General features: G+C 39.2%; 1 long non-coding RNA gene across 1 annotated transcript in view; it reads left to right on the top strand.

Moving 5' to 3' along the window:
• LOC129108309 (uncharacterized) overlaps positions 1–13493 on the top strand; it is a 49510-nt gene extending 36017 nt beyond the window's left edge. Inside the window, exon 3 of the long non-coding RNA XR_008531920.1 lies at positions 13433–13493. This is a non-coding gene — a long non-coding RNA (uncharacterized LOC129108309). The remainder of the gene's footprint in view (positions 1–13432) is intronic.
• The last annotated feature ends 26 nt before the right edge of the window (positions 13494–13519 follow it).

The raw sequence follows: 13519 nt of genomic DNA, 5'->3' as shown, positions 1-13519 counted from the left end.
TTTTCTTCTTGAATAAATCTCAGAAAAAAAGGATTTAAATGCATTTTTGACTTGATGTTAGAGTCACTGCCCTGCCGTCAAGAATAGCAGAACATCCCAATCAAATTGGCCTTTTTCTAAGCCCCGCCCCTCTGAACGCAGACTGTCCAATCATAGCGTAGCATCACTCTGCTCCATAGACCTTCATCAGTGGTTCAGGCTGGTTTATTGGATTTGGAGCTGGTCGTGGTTAAACGTTGTGTAACAGGAAGGAGATGCATGTTTCTAAAACAGTCATGGCGCTAACATTAGCAGATAACGTTAGCGCAGCATTAACTAGCGTTAGCTGGTCTATACTACGCTAGCTGCTGAAAGTATACTGAGTGTATTTGAGTGATTGTAACAGTGTTGTTCCTTCATTTACTTGTCTTCTGTCTGGATCTCCAGATGTGTTGGTTCACGTTTACACTTTAGCTTTATCTTTATCTTTTATACCTGATTTTATTCAGATTTTTCTTCAGACTCATTGAAGACTCTTCTTTCTGCTTCTCTAATTGCTTTTCCCCCAAAATGTGACTATTTCTTCAGGGAGTGCAGTTAGTGACAGTGTGGGCTAAAGGCCAGAGTTAAGTATAGGACTCCAACATGTGCCTCATATATCAGGATGACAAGACGTGTATTTAAAACTATTTAACTATTAGTATTAGGCTGTCATTATGCTCTCTTTTTGTTGTTTGAAGTTTTCCTTTTTTTCCCAAAAAAAATTTGTTCAAAAAGCTCGAGAGCAAACCTGGACTGAAGCAGAATATTTAGTTTGATAAAAACATATTTTTGAGATGATTATATCAATCTTTTTTTTCAGTAAATGTTGACTCTTGGACATTAAAGTGCTCTGGAGATATTGGAAATGTTTAGATCACATGAGTGTTCAACAATTCTAAAAAATAATATTATACTAATAATAAAGCCTGATCTTTATTGGAAACTGCGTAGATATAGCTGCATGTTATGAGATGTTTTTAGGCTGTTGTAACAACAATTCTTAAATCATTATATTTATATCAATATAAAAACATTAAGCTAACCGCTCACGTCTACCACAGCTATGTGCAGAGATGATCCACTACCGACTGTACAAACAATAAATGTGTTGCCGTGAACATAATGTCATGCTGAGTGAATGAAGGGAGGCGAATAACAACACAACAGCTGCTGTTCAGCCAAAGAAACATTTAGATTAAAGTCTATATCTGGACTGTCGTTGACCAGGTTCAGGTGTTTGTTCACTGGTTGAAAAAGTCCTCCTAAAAAAACAAGCTCCTTTTTTTTGACCTTGAAGACTTTTGCATTCCACATTCTTCAAAAGAAAAGAGGACAAAGCTCCTCTCTATTATTCCTGACAGTCTGTAAGGTGACACCTCTCCTTTCTCCCTCTCATTCCTCCTCTTTTCCACTTCACCTCCACCCATCTGTCCGTCAGAGCTGAACTCGTTTCAGTAGAAGCCCGGAGAGCAGAAGGAAGCAGAGGGGGCTGAAATCAGAGCCGTTCGCTCTGAGGTGGAGGCGGTATTTTATGGCGTGTTGGTGCACGAGGAGGAGGAGGAGGAGGAGGAGGAGGAGGAGGAGGGGGAAGGTGGAGGAGGAGCAGTGGGAGGAGAGTCTGCAGAGGGAAAGGAAAAGAGGGAAGGAGGGCATGAGGCAGCAACAAGAGGTCGAAGAACTGGGACAAAAGTCTGTCAGAGGGGAAGAAAAGAGCTCTGGAGTTTTATTGTCAGCTCTGAAAGAGGAGGATTAGGAGGAAGAGGAGGAGATGAGGAGGAGGAGGAAGAGCTGAGCTTGGACTTGTAACCACATGTTTGGATCACATGAATACCCAGGTAGGACGACGAGGCAGAGGTCTCTGCTGCTGCTCTCTGTGAACATGTGGCTGGAGGGCTTTAATGCATTAGTTTGATTAAAGACGCTGCAGAATCGGACATAAAGCATGAAGAGGAGGAGGAGGAGGAAGAGGAGCAGGAGATTCTATTCAGTGAGCTGTGTTTTACTGCAGATTGTCTGTTGACTCATCAAAGCTTTGTTTTATTTCTTTCTCTGGTTGCCTTTGAGACGTTGGTGCATCTGACTGCTTCAGAGTTCCGTTGTTCCGTTCTTTACCTCCTGTGCTTTCTGTCCATGAAGACAGTTTTGGTTTAATTTGTCCGGCTTTTGAGACTTATTTTTGCCTCCACCTACCTACAATGGAGACAAATGGAATTAAAGGCCTCATTGTGGACGGATTTGGAAAGATAAAAAAAAAAGAGATTTGCTAAATAGAGAATTTTAAATGTGTTTTATCAGGAACTCTTTTGACCTTCATTATATTGGGAGTTTTAAAGGTAGTTATCTCGTTACCTTGGTATATTTCAAACTAGAGTTGTACTAAATGACTTTCTTTTTTACATTTGAAGTTTTTATTGAGGTTTTTGAATGAAGCGTTGCCTGTCCTTTTTATTTTATGATGTCATCACCCTAAGAATAGAAATAAATCCTCCAACAAAATCTTCAATTTGTCATTCATTGGATTAAATCAGTTAGTCTGAATATAACTCGACATTTCTGCTGCAGTGAAAATGTAGTTTTTGAAATGCTAAATGCCAACAAATAGGGATATTTGTTATATAAAAACATACTGTGAATTTTGGATTATATCTATCTTTTTTTTCAATAACAGGTGACTTTTGGACCTTACAAAGCTCCGGAGTTATTGGAAATGTTTGGATCACATGACTCTGAAACAATCCAACACATATACTTCTACAAACAGTATAAAAATAATAATCAGTGTAGCCTGATCTTTATCTGACTGTTTAGATATAACTGCTTTAGAAACAAAACCTGGGAAGAAACAAATCCCAGCAGAATTCAAATGTTTGGGATTCAAAAGTCAATGAATGAATGAATGAATGAATGAATAGTGTGAAGCTTTGAGGCTTCACACTATTCAGTGCAGTCCTGAGTCAAACACTGTTTCCTTAAAATATGTCTAAACATGCAACTTCCTTCTTGCAAAGCAAATTCAAACAGTTTGTGTTTCCTACAAAAGATTTGGTTAATGCATCATTCTGAATGTAAAGGTTACCTGAAGCTTGGAAATCAAATTATGAATACAAATCATGTCTGAGGAAACTATGGAGCAGATAAAGTGCTTCATTTACATTTAGTTTTTCTAACCATGCTTTTAATTGTCCAAATGTTCATATTCTATTTTTGTTGGATTACTGGCCTCTTTGTCTTTACTTATGGAAGTATTATTTCATAAGCCTCTTAAAGCAGTCTTAGCGTTCATATTTCACATTCAGTCTGGACGATTAGAAGACAATCCTTTTGACTGATTGATCATCAGAGAGTTAAGATTAATACAAAATAAACAGTCTTTGTTTTATTGAAGTTATCTACGTGGATAATAAAAAGTATCATATACATTACAGTTTTTTGAATATGTCCTAACTCCGAATGCTTGTTGTACACCATGTTGGTATTATGATGACGATAACATATTATATGTTGAAGATATCTTCAACAGCAGCAGCAGGGATAGAACCAGCGTGGTGTACCGGGGGTAAAGCGGGCAAACAGTTCATCACGGTGAATTCCTGCCTCAGTCTGTGGGAATGCTGGGAGATGAAATGAAAAGGTCGTCTCTGGTCTCAGAGCCTCTAATCCCACCTCAGCTTAGTCTGATGAATCACAAAGAGAAACACGAGAGCTCACGGAGGTCAGCACGCCGGCGGAACAGCAGATTAAGTCGAGAACGCCTTTTATGACCCAAAGAAATGAAATTAAAAACCACGAGAGGAACTCACTGTCCACTACTCGCTGCTGTCAGAATAAAACAACAGAAAGAGATGATCAGTTGTGTTTGACTGGATAATCTGTGGGATGAAATATGTATATTCTGATCCACAGAAGGATTAAAATACTACGAGGCCTCAAGAAAATCTGTCTAACATGTACAGTTTTTATTTGCTAGAATACTTCCTGACCACAGATTTCTGAGTTTTTATTAAACATAACACAGAATACATTTAGCAATCTGCCGCAGTATATCATCTGCAAACCTGGATCAGGACCTCTGAATGCATCAAACCTAAATGTGCCTTGGTGTTTTTTTAACTTTCTGTTCATCTAGCACAAATCAGGTGACACCCAGCAAAGCCTTCTTTCCACCACATGATTCAGCTTAGCTCCACTCGGGTCCTTTTCTCTGTTTGGTCCATAGTTCTCACTCAGTTTGTATTTAGAGTCATTTTCCGCTGATCACAGTGACGTTGTTGGTGAAAACTGCCGTGACATGTTCTTCAATGCAACAAGAGGAATGTCTTGTTTGGGTCGAGTGAATGAAATATATTACAGTTGCTATTGATGATAACTTGGCTATTTGTGCAGGACGTCCCAGGTCAGAGCTAGTGACGATGCTCTCCGACCAATCAGAGGTCTGCAGTGTCTCAGCTCGCTTAGAACCTGGAGTTAGGTGGTGACGAATAAAGTACCAGGAAATATCGGCAACTTTTGCTCATGGAAAACCAAGAAAGAACCAGTGGTGACCACTATGGAGAGCAGTTGGCCATTGAGAACTGTACTACAGTAAGAACTCCAGCTGACTGTGACATCAGTAGTGTTTTTCCTTTGCTGTTGACATTTAAAAGATATTCCTCCCTTTGCAGCTAAAGCTCTAGTTTTGATTTAGAAAGAATCCTACGCATCTCCTTCTACAAATAGTACAATACTAATCATATCAGTGTAGTCTGACCTTTGTTGGACACTGTAGATATAACTGCTTTAGACACAGTGAATACACTTTGGAAGAAAAAGCTGTGCAGCATTCAAATGTCAAAGTTACGAATGAAGCTTTGGGGCTCCAACTATTCGGTTCAAACACCTGACTCAAACATGCAACGTCGTTCTTGCAAAGCAAATTAAGTTTTGTACAAAGCCACATGTTAAGTCTACAGTTTGTGCAAAATATTTGGTTGGTGTACTCTTATGAATGTCAAAGCTTAGAAGTAAATTATTAATAGAAATCATTTAGAGAATATTCCTCGTTTTGCACCCAAAGCTCTGTTTTTGATTTAGTCTCAGATTTCATCACCTTGTGGTTCCCATTTTCCAAAAGTGTACAAAAATGCACTTTTAATTTGGAGTCCATGCAGTTTTATGATAATGTGTTTATAATGCGTCTCCTTCATGCACACTGTATTGGAGATGATGTTTTCCAGACGGGTTTTTTACGGTGTAGGACATAAGAAACATTTCTCTCCTCCTGAAGAGCTGCTGCAGAGCTCTGATGAGAGCAGAGTCATGAGGAGGAGGAGGAGGAGGAGGAGGAGGAGGAGGAGGAAAAATAGGACGGGAAGATGCTGAAACACGATAAACAGCAGCGCTGGAGGGCAGAAGATGGAGGAGCTGCACCAGGCAGTTATTTCTCCGTTTTAACACGGTCAAAGAAGATTCTGACGTTCAGAGTCTGTCTGTTTTCAACCAAACCTGAGACAAGATCATCAGCGACATCTGTATTCAGACACCATGACGTCCAATCATAATCAGAGTTTAATAGATATGTCAGTCCAGCAGGTCACACCTATGGATTCATGGAGATTATTAAGATTTAAAGGGACTTGCTGTGAAAACATTGAACCGTCAGCAGACCTCAGGTCAGGTTCTCTGTTATCACATCAGTATCAGCTGATTGCTGGTTGATTGATTTCATTGGGTGTGACGTTATCTGAATGATATCAGCTGAGTTATGAGTCACCGTCCAATGCTTCTGTTATAATGTTCAGGTATTTACAGTTGCTTCATAAAGACTGGGCCGTGACGGCTGAGCTGATGGAGCTGCAGACTACGTGTCTTTATTGGACTTTGACCGGACAGTCACTCATCTTTAGCTTAGCATGTTAGCATCCATAGTGGTTTAGGAAACCAGAGATCAGGCTGTCCACAAACCACTTCATGATGAATACGTCCACTGTGGTCAAAACATACAATTTTAAGAATAGAATTCGACATGAATGAAACCTCCGTGCTACTTGTTCAGTCATTCCTCTACAGCAGCGGTAGACAACCTTCAGATGTTGAAGTGTCCTCTCATCTACATGACAGACGACCTCTTTAACAGCTGCTGACAGTTGCATTTCTGGTTATTTTAAGGTTTGATGGATTTGGATTTTGATGGATTTCTTTCCCCATTCTGTGAAGACCCGCCCTCCTCTGCATCTGATTGGCCAGAACTCGTTGCCTTCGTTGCAGAATTTATTATAAGTTCATTGCTGATGAGGAACATTGTTGGAAGGTTGATTGTAAATCAGAACCTTTCTGTTTAGAGCTCTCATATATAATTACAATTTCTTGATTATGGAGGAAAATGATTCAGAAAATGTTGCTGCACAATTTCTGAATGAATGGAACAACATGACTGATCTGTCAGAGATTTATATTTCAATGTGGTGTCATCATTTATTGTTAACCTTAACCACCGATTAACAAAAACATTTAAAAAAAGGTTCTTCATTTTAAAAGGTTGCTGACCCTGGAACATAGAACGCATCCTGACAGAATTATTACAGTTCTTTTATCTACATGTTTATTCAACCGTTCTGCTCCTTTGGTTCCACTTCTTCTGCATGGATCAGCTGTAGGTCGTTTATCTTTAGCCTTTAGTCTTTCACCACGTCGTCATACATGTAGTTCTTTCATTTAAAAGAAGTCAGTTGGAGACTCAACGAGTTAACGTTAACGCTTAATTAAGACACTTCAGCATCGGCCTCGCTCTGCAGAACCAGTGCTTGTCTCCCAGGCGAGACCAATCACAGAAAGGAACAATAAGAACCAATCAAACGGTGAACGTTGATGTCTGCATCGTTGTCAAAGGTCTCCGTTTCTGTCCATCAAGACTAAAACGAAACCCTGTGTTTTTATATTTTTTTAGACATTTACGGATTTAGCGGTTTGTTCTTCTCCGTTTTAGGGTCTGTGTGGACGCTAGCTAAAGTAACGCGTTTTAAAACAGAGACAGTCGTTTGGATGAAGACGTAGTCTCAGATATCTGGTGACGAGGAGACGGATGGAGTGAACGTGTGAGTGTGAAGCTTTGTGTCAAGACGGAAGACAATCACAAACAGGTGTGTGTGTGTGTGTGTGTGTGTGTGTGTGTGTGTGTGTGTGTGTGTGTGTGTGTGTGTGTGTGTGTGTGTGTGTGTGTGTGTGTGTGTGTGTGTGTGTGAGGTCAGCAGAGGGAGTGGAGTTGATTACCCGTCTCCTCTCTTATCTCCGTCCTCCTCTAGTGCAGGAAGTGTCTGCTGATTATTCTCTCCATCAGGACTATCTCCTGTGTGATTAGCTCGGCGCTAAAAAGCCCTTCAGCCTGAATGGGGACGCGGCCCAGCGGACCGAGAGCCCTGCTTTCAGTTACTAATTGCATTATCATATGTTTCCCCCCCGATGCCCTGATGGACGGGTTCTCTGTGAGGAGAGACTCTCTGCAGGGAAGTGATGAGTTTATCTGGAGGTTTGTGTCCGTTTGTCTTCAGCATCAAACTAAATGTGATTCTCACAAAGAGAGGACTTTGTTTCCCAGAAAGCTTTCATCATGATTCAGTACAAACAAAAGTTTGTGTTTAAATCCATTACTGGACGCATTAAGGAGAAGTTTTTGTTTTTTCAATATTTGGGTTATCTGGATTTTTTTGATTAATTAATGCAGATTAAGCCCGTTAGCTTCTTGCAAAAAAATACATTGAATAAAAAACTGTACATGTGACAGTTGATTCTGACAGACGTCATCAAGTAGCTGAACTTTATGAATATCAAAATGATACTTCATGGTCACTTTAAGTTCATGTTGAAACCCAAACCCATTTTAGTTTTTAGTTTATTCAGTGATTTAAAGTTATATTCACATCCATAATGTAAGTAAATATAATCTAGAATCTATAAATCCAACTTTTGGGTAAGTTTCTAAAAGTGTTACCAATGTTGCAAATCAAATGGAGGCTCTAGGTGTTGAGAAATATTGAGCTTTTCACAATGTGTTCAGCAGCCTGAAGTTCAGTCAGAGTTTCACAGATTTGTTGTCACATGACTGTTGGTCTCAGATGAATCAATCATGTCTTCATAGTTTCACTGAGCAGCTCAGAATTTAATGTTCTTTACAGAATCTTTTTAAAATAAACATTTAATTTGTAGCAAGATTTTAAATGAGACATGTAGAATACATTTTTAGCACAATTGTAAGCTCTGTTTTTGCAGATTTTTGTCACATGATGTGTTCAAGGACCGTTGGAAAGATACAAAATCTGACAATAATGATGTTTTACATTTATTCTTGGTTTAGGGTGTGTTTTGGGGTTCAGAGGTTAAACCTGTGATTTAACTGGAGGAGTCCTGATATAAATGTATATTAGCGGTGGAACACTTGGGTGCAGACTGAACTATCTCAACAACTATTGGATGCAGTACGTTGGAGTTTGTTTCCATGACGATGAACCCTAAAGACTCCAGTAAATATTTACGCACATCTCCAAGGATCTCAAGGTCGCCGTCACCTTCAGGATCAGAGGAATGTTCCCTCCTCTCGATGTCACTCCTTCATTTACGACCATTAGTCGGTTTTTGTGACTCCGCCCACGCCGCCACGCCGTCCCTCCTGTGCTGCAGGTTGTTTTTTTTTAAAAATTCTATCGGCTACAATTCCAGCCCAGGAGTGTTAGCGTTTTGTGCAGATTCAACAAAAGCTGCCTATTAAAGTCCTCTTTAGTGGCGCTGTCCCTCACTTTTATACCCCGGCCGGGTTTACGAGCGTAGGAGGCTGAAAGGCCAAAACACCTCCACATCCCACAGCTCCACCCGGACCTTATTTACTCACTCTGTTCTCTCCTCTTGTGCACTAAATCTGTTCTTTGTGCCTAAATCTTCTTTTATTCTCCTCCCTTCTCTCTTCTTTTTGCAGCTTCTGCATCTTTTCTTTTCCTTATCGCCGTCTCTTCTGTTTTCTGTCTTCACCTTCTGTGTTTCTATCATTTATCTTTGTTTCTTTTTTGTGTCTCCTCATCGACATTTTATCTTTCTTTCCAAGCTTCTCCTTTCCTTCCCTCTTTTCCTTATCTTTCTTTCCTCCTCCTCCTCCTCCCTTCATCCTTCCTTTCTCTCTTTTCCTCCCGTCTCAGCACCTTTCATTGCTCTTAACGACACGCAGCGCATACATCAACCTCTCTAATTAACTCATAAATCATCTCCGTGCACTCAGAAAGCTTAAACCTCGAACAGAGAGTGTTTCTTTTCCTGCACTCTCTTCGATCCTCGTTTTACGGCAGAAAATCGTCTCTAATCACAAACTGCTCTTCTACCTCGTCGTGTTGTCGTCAACTACAAGTTACATTTAGTTTTTATGAATATGTTGCTATTCATCACTCTGTCGGTTTCTGGCTGCAGAACAACAGAATAAACTTTAGACTTTAAAGATCAATAATTTGTCTTTAACGTCACAAAAAGGTTTTAATGCATTTTAAACATTTAAAAGGTGTGATTTTTATTTCTTTAACTTGTTTATTCACATAATTAAGGTCAAATATCATAATTGTGACAGATTATAATTTGTTTACAAAGAAACACTCATAACTGATTCATTATCAGGCTGCATCATAACTAAATATATTGCTCACTGTATAGAAAGACTGATCAGTCAGAGAGCAGCTTCCTGTGTTTTCTGGTTGTGGGTCAGATTCCCTTTAGTTTACTTTTTGGATCCCTGACTGACTTTGTAAAACAGGTGATGCAGGTTGTCTTAAAGTATTGAATCGTGAATCACCTGTTTGTTTTGAGTCTCAACGTTCAGTCTGGACTTTATGAAACAGATTTGATATGTTTGAAAGCTAGCAAAAACAATGTTCTGCTGTGGACGCATTTAGACACCTGAAAGAATCAATATCGGTTTTAAATGAACGCTATATTTAGAATATTTGTACCTCTTTGCATTGCTGTTAGAGAACTGAAACTGTTATCTACGCTCTCTATGCACCAGACTCCATTGACAAAAACTGTAATTCAACCTCACAGAACACAGGAGTTTCTGGTCTACTGCGGCCTCCACTGATTAGTTTGTGTTTGTTATTGTGTGACTTTTGTGTTTTAAAGTGTTTGTTAAGATTCATCAAAGTCACACAATATCATGACAAACTAACTGATGTAGACGAGGAACTCCTGTGTTCTGAGAGGTGAAATCAATGTTTTTGTCAATGGAGTCTTGTGTCAATGCAGAGGGCATAGAAAACAGCTTTGGGTCTCTGATAGCAAGGTAAACAGGTGGAAATATTCACTCCAACTATTATTGATGCTATTGGGTGTCTAAATACGTTCTGCAGGAATTAACTCATCGTAATGTTGGAGGGTGGAACGAGACCAGTGGATGAAGATCTGAGGTTGATGATGACCTTTTCTTATTGTTTGTTGAAGGTCAGTTAGAGGTCACATTAAGGTGGAAGCTGCTGTGTTTGAACATGAAGCTGATTCAGCTGCAGAGAAAAGAACGTTGATGGTATAAAGCATCCTGACAGACATACGGAGACTGACAACGCCTCCTCTCTGTGGATCGATAGTAAGAAGTAATATTTACTCTGCAGACGATGACCGACGTGTTAGAGAGTTTTGTTTCTGTAGAAACCCGACTCTTTAAAGTCACCGGCTCTGTTTTGTTCTTGATTTAGTTTGACTTGTTTTTTTGTTTTTGGAGAGACAGAAAGCTGAGATGAAGTTTCACCTCTCCGTCCTTTTATCCGTCTTTTTATCTGAACTCTGAAGGTCGCCTCTGTTTTTGTCTCGTTCTCTTCTTTTTTTTTTTTTTCTCTGAGTTATCTTCACTTCGTCCTCCAAACGGCTCTTAAAGAAACTCACTTTATCTAAAGTTCACACTGTGTCTCAGTGAGAGTGCTTCCTCTCACAAGGTTTTTACTTTTTGTTTTATTGAAAACAGAAATCAAATCATTTGAACAAAAATAATATTTAGATATTCGTCCTTCACACAACATGTAAAAATGTTAGTAAAAAGAACCTCATAATGTAAAGCAGACAAAAATGTGACATTTACCAACTTGCTCTACATTTTCAAGTCAACAGACATGACCAATAAAGATTCTTGTCATAAATAAATAATAAATAAACTCTTTACTTTGGTTTAACGCAGCAGTTTAACACAAATAAACTCAAAGAACTGTCTCATGAATCACTATTTTCTGTAAAATGAGAGTCAATCGACTCGTAGAATTAACATTTACCGAGAAATGTAAACAATCAGTTTTTTATTTTGTTAGATAATTAATTAATTGTATATCAATAGTTAATTGTTTGTGACAGATAATCTCACCACGAGGTTTGTTTCACATGATCTTCATCAGCAGAAGAATCCAGAATGAGCTTTGAATCTCAACATTTAGCCCATAAAGTTCTAAAAGTGCTCAGAAAAATGGAAATTTGCAAACAGAGTGAACTATGTCTGCTGATGAAGATCATGTGATGTGATTGAAAACTTCAGTACAGCTAATAAATGGACCAGTTTTTCCAAGGTTTCAAAAACTAACTATAAATCTAAAATGGAAGAAAGATATTTCAGTAGTGACATAAAAGGACGAATAAATATTACATTTTCAATCGGACAAAATTTACCCCAAAATCTCTTGTTTCCGTAATTAAATTTATTGTGTTTCTTATGTAATTTCTTACATTTTACATAAGAAATATCAGAGAATTTCAGCAGGACATTATTAGTATTGTGGTTTAAAACCTCCATCATGTTACAGTTTGTTGAATCCACCATTAATCCTGAGTTTTCTTCCACTTCAGCTGCTGTTTTCTCAGACTGAAATGAGTCAGCGTTGTTTTTTATCAGGCAGAAACAGATGAAACATGTTTTCGTGGGTTTGGATTCAGCTTAAAGTTTCCCTCCTGCTCTGTTTCCTGTCGGCCTCGTTTCCTCCGGGCGTCTCTCATTAAAGAGGGATTAATGAATCCATTGTGAAACAAAAGACCTCCCGCTCTGATCGGGTTCAACACACACAGCTAGAGACGGGCCGACGGGTTCTCCTGTTCAGGTTCTACATGTTTACAAAGTTAGAAAAATCTGATGATTATTGACTCCGACCTTCGGTTCAGCCTCATTACACTGAAAACATTCAGAGTCATTGGATCCTCTGAACAGACAAACCACCGCCGGCCTGAAGCTGGAGTGTGTTTAAATAAACATCATCACTCGTTACAAACTGAGCCGCAGCTTTATTATTAGAAAATGGACATTTATTTATACTCATTTTCAATATTTTATGTCAACAGAGATCAAATACCATCTTCATCAGGTGGACAAACAAACTGAGAAAAAGGAAAAAGTGATTCAAAGACTCAATAAACTGATCCAGAATGATCAGTTTGAACTAAATGTTTGTAGTTTCATTGAAATAACCATTTAGAGATACAAGTTTGCTGTGTTATTTAAGGCACAATGAAAACAGTTATCGTCCCTTACATGGTGATTAAAGCCGCACTGGTCCTTTTTGGCCACTAGGGGCAGAAGATCTCCAAAATAAAGAATCATTTCCTGATTCAACCAACTTTAAAGCTGTTAATTCACCAACTTGGAACTTGTTTATCTTGACTTTGTACTTGACTCTAGACTTTTCTGTCTTGACTTGGCAGTCGAGTAGAAACTTGAGTACAAAGACTTGAGACTAACTTGTATCTGACTAAACATTGACCAACGTACTTCTGCTCCTCTTACAGTTGATAATAAATGTTTCAGTTCACTCTGCTCCTTTTCAGTGTCTAAGGTCTAATTATCTTTGGGTCCATCTGGATCAGATCTGACCCTCTTCTGGTCTCTTTTGGATTTATATATAAAAAAAAGATCATTTCTGCTTCGTCAGGTCCGGGTCGGTTTACCACAGGTCTGTTTCAGATCGGGTCTTAAATTTGGGACCTTTCAAAGGAGGAGGATTTGTCGGTTGTGGATTGTAAACATGACATTCAAACCACAGATCACTCTCGTCCTGGAACTGCTCTTGGTGTTTCACATCTCTGTGTTTGCGGTTTCTTTGGCGTTTTGTCCACTATTTCCCCTCTGATGAGTGTTTACCATCTGAAACTTGGTTGCTACGTTTCTACGTTATGTTGGCGCCCAGAAATGTCCTCAACTCAACAACTAAATAAGATCCACGCAGCAACACACACTTCTAGTGGGTCATAGTGATGATTGTATGAGTCTATACATTGTTTTTTTAGGAAAACTCAAACTCATTGATCCTTCAAAGACCAACTCATACTGGACCTGCAGACCTGCTTAAGAACTCTGCACTAGAAACTGATTTCAACTCTAAGGACACGTTGTTTGTGAGTAAAGTTGAATCTGTTTTGACTCCATCTTCTCCTCTTTCTCCAGATGAAAGGATGCTGCAGGAACCCGACAAAGGACTGAGCCCGACCTGAACCCTCCCCCCCCCCCTTCCCTCCCCCTCCCTCCCCCCCC

Source organism: Anoplopoma fimbria, chromosome 2 (genome assembly GCF_027596085.1).
Source record: "Anoplopoma fimbria isolate UVic2021 breed Golden Eagle Sablefish chromosome 2, Afim_UVic_2022, whole genome shotgun sequence".
In the NCBI taxonomy this organism is placed as follows: Eukaryota; Metazoa; Chordata; class Actinopteri; order Perciformes; family Anoplopomatidae; genus Anoplopoma; species Anoplopoma fimbria.
Note: the sequence above shows the minus strand (reverse complement) of the source record. Positions and strands in the feature narration are given on the sequence as shown.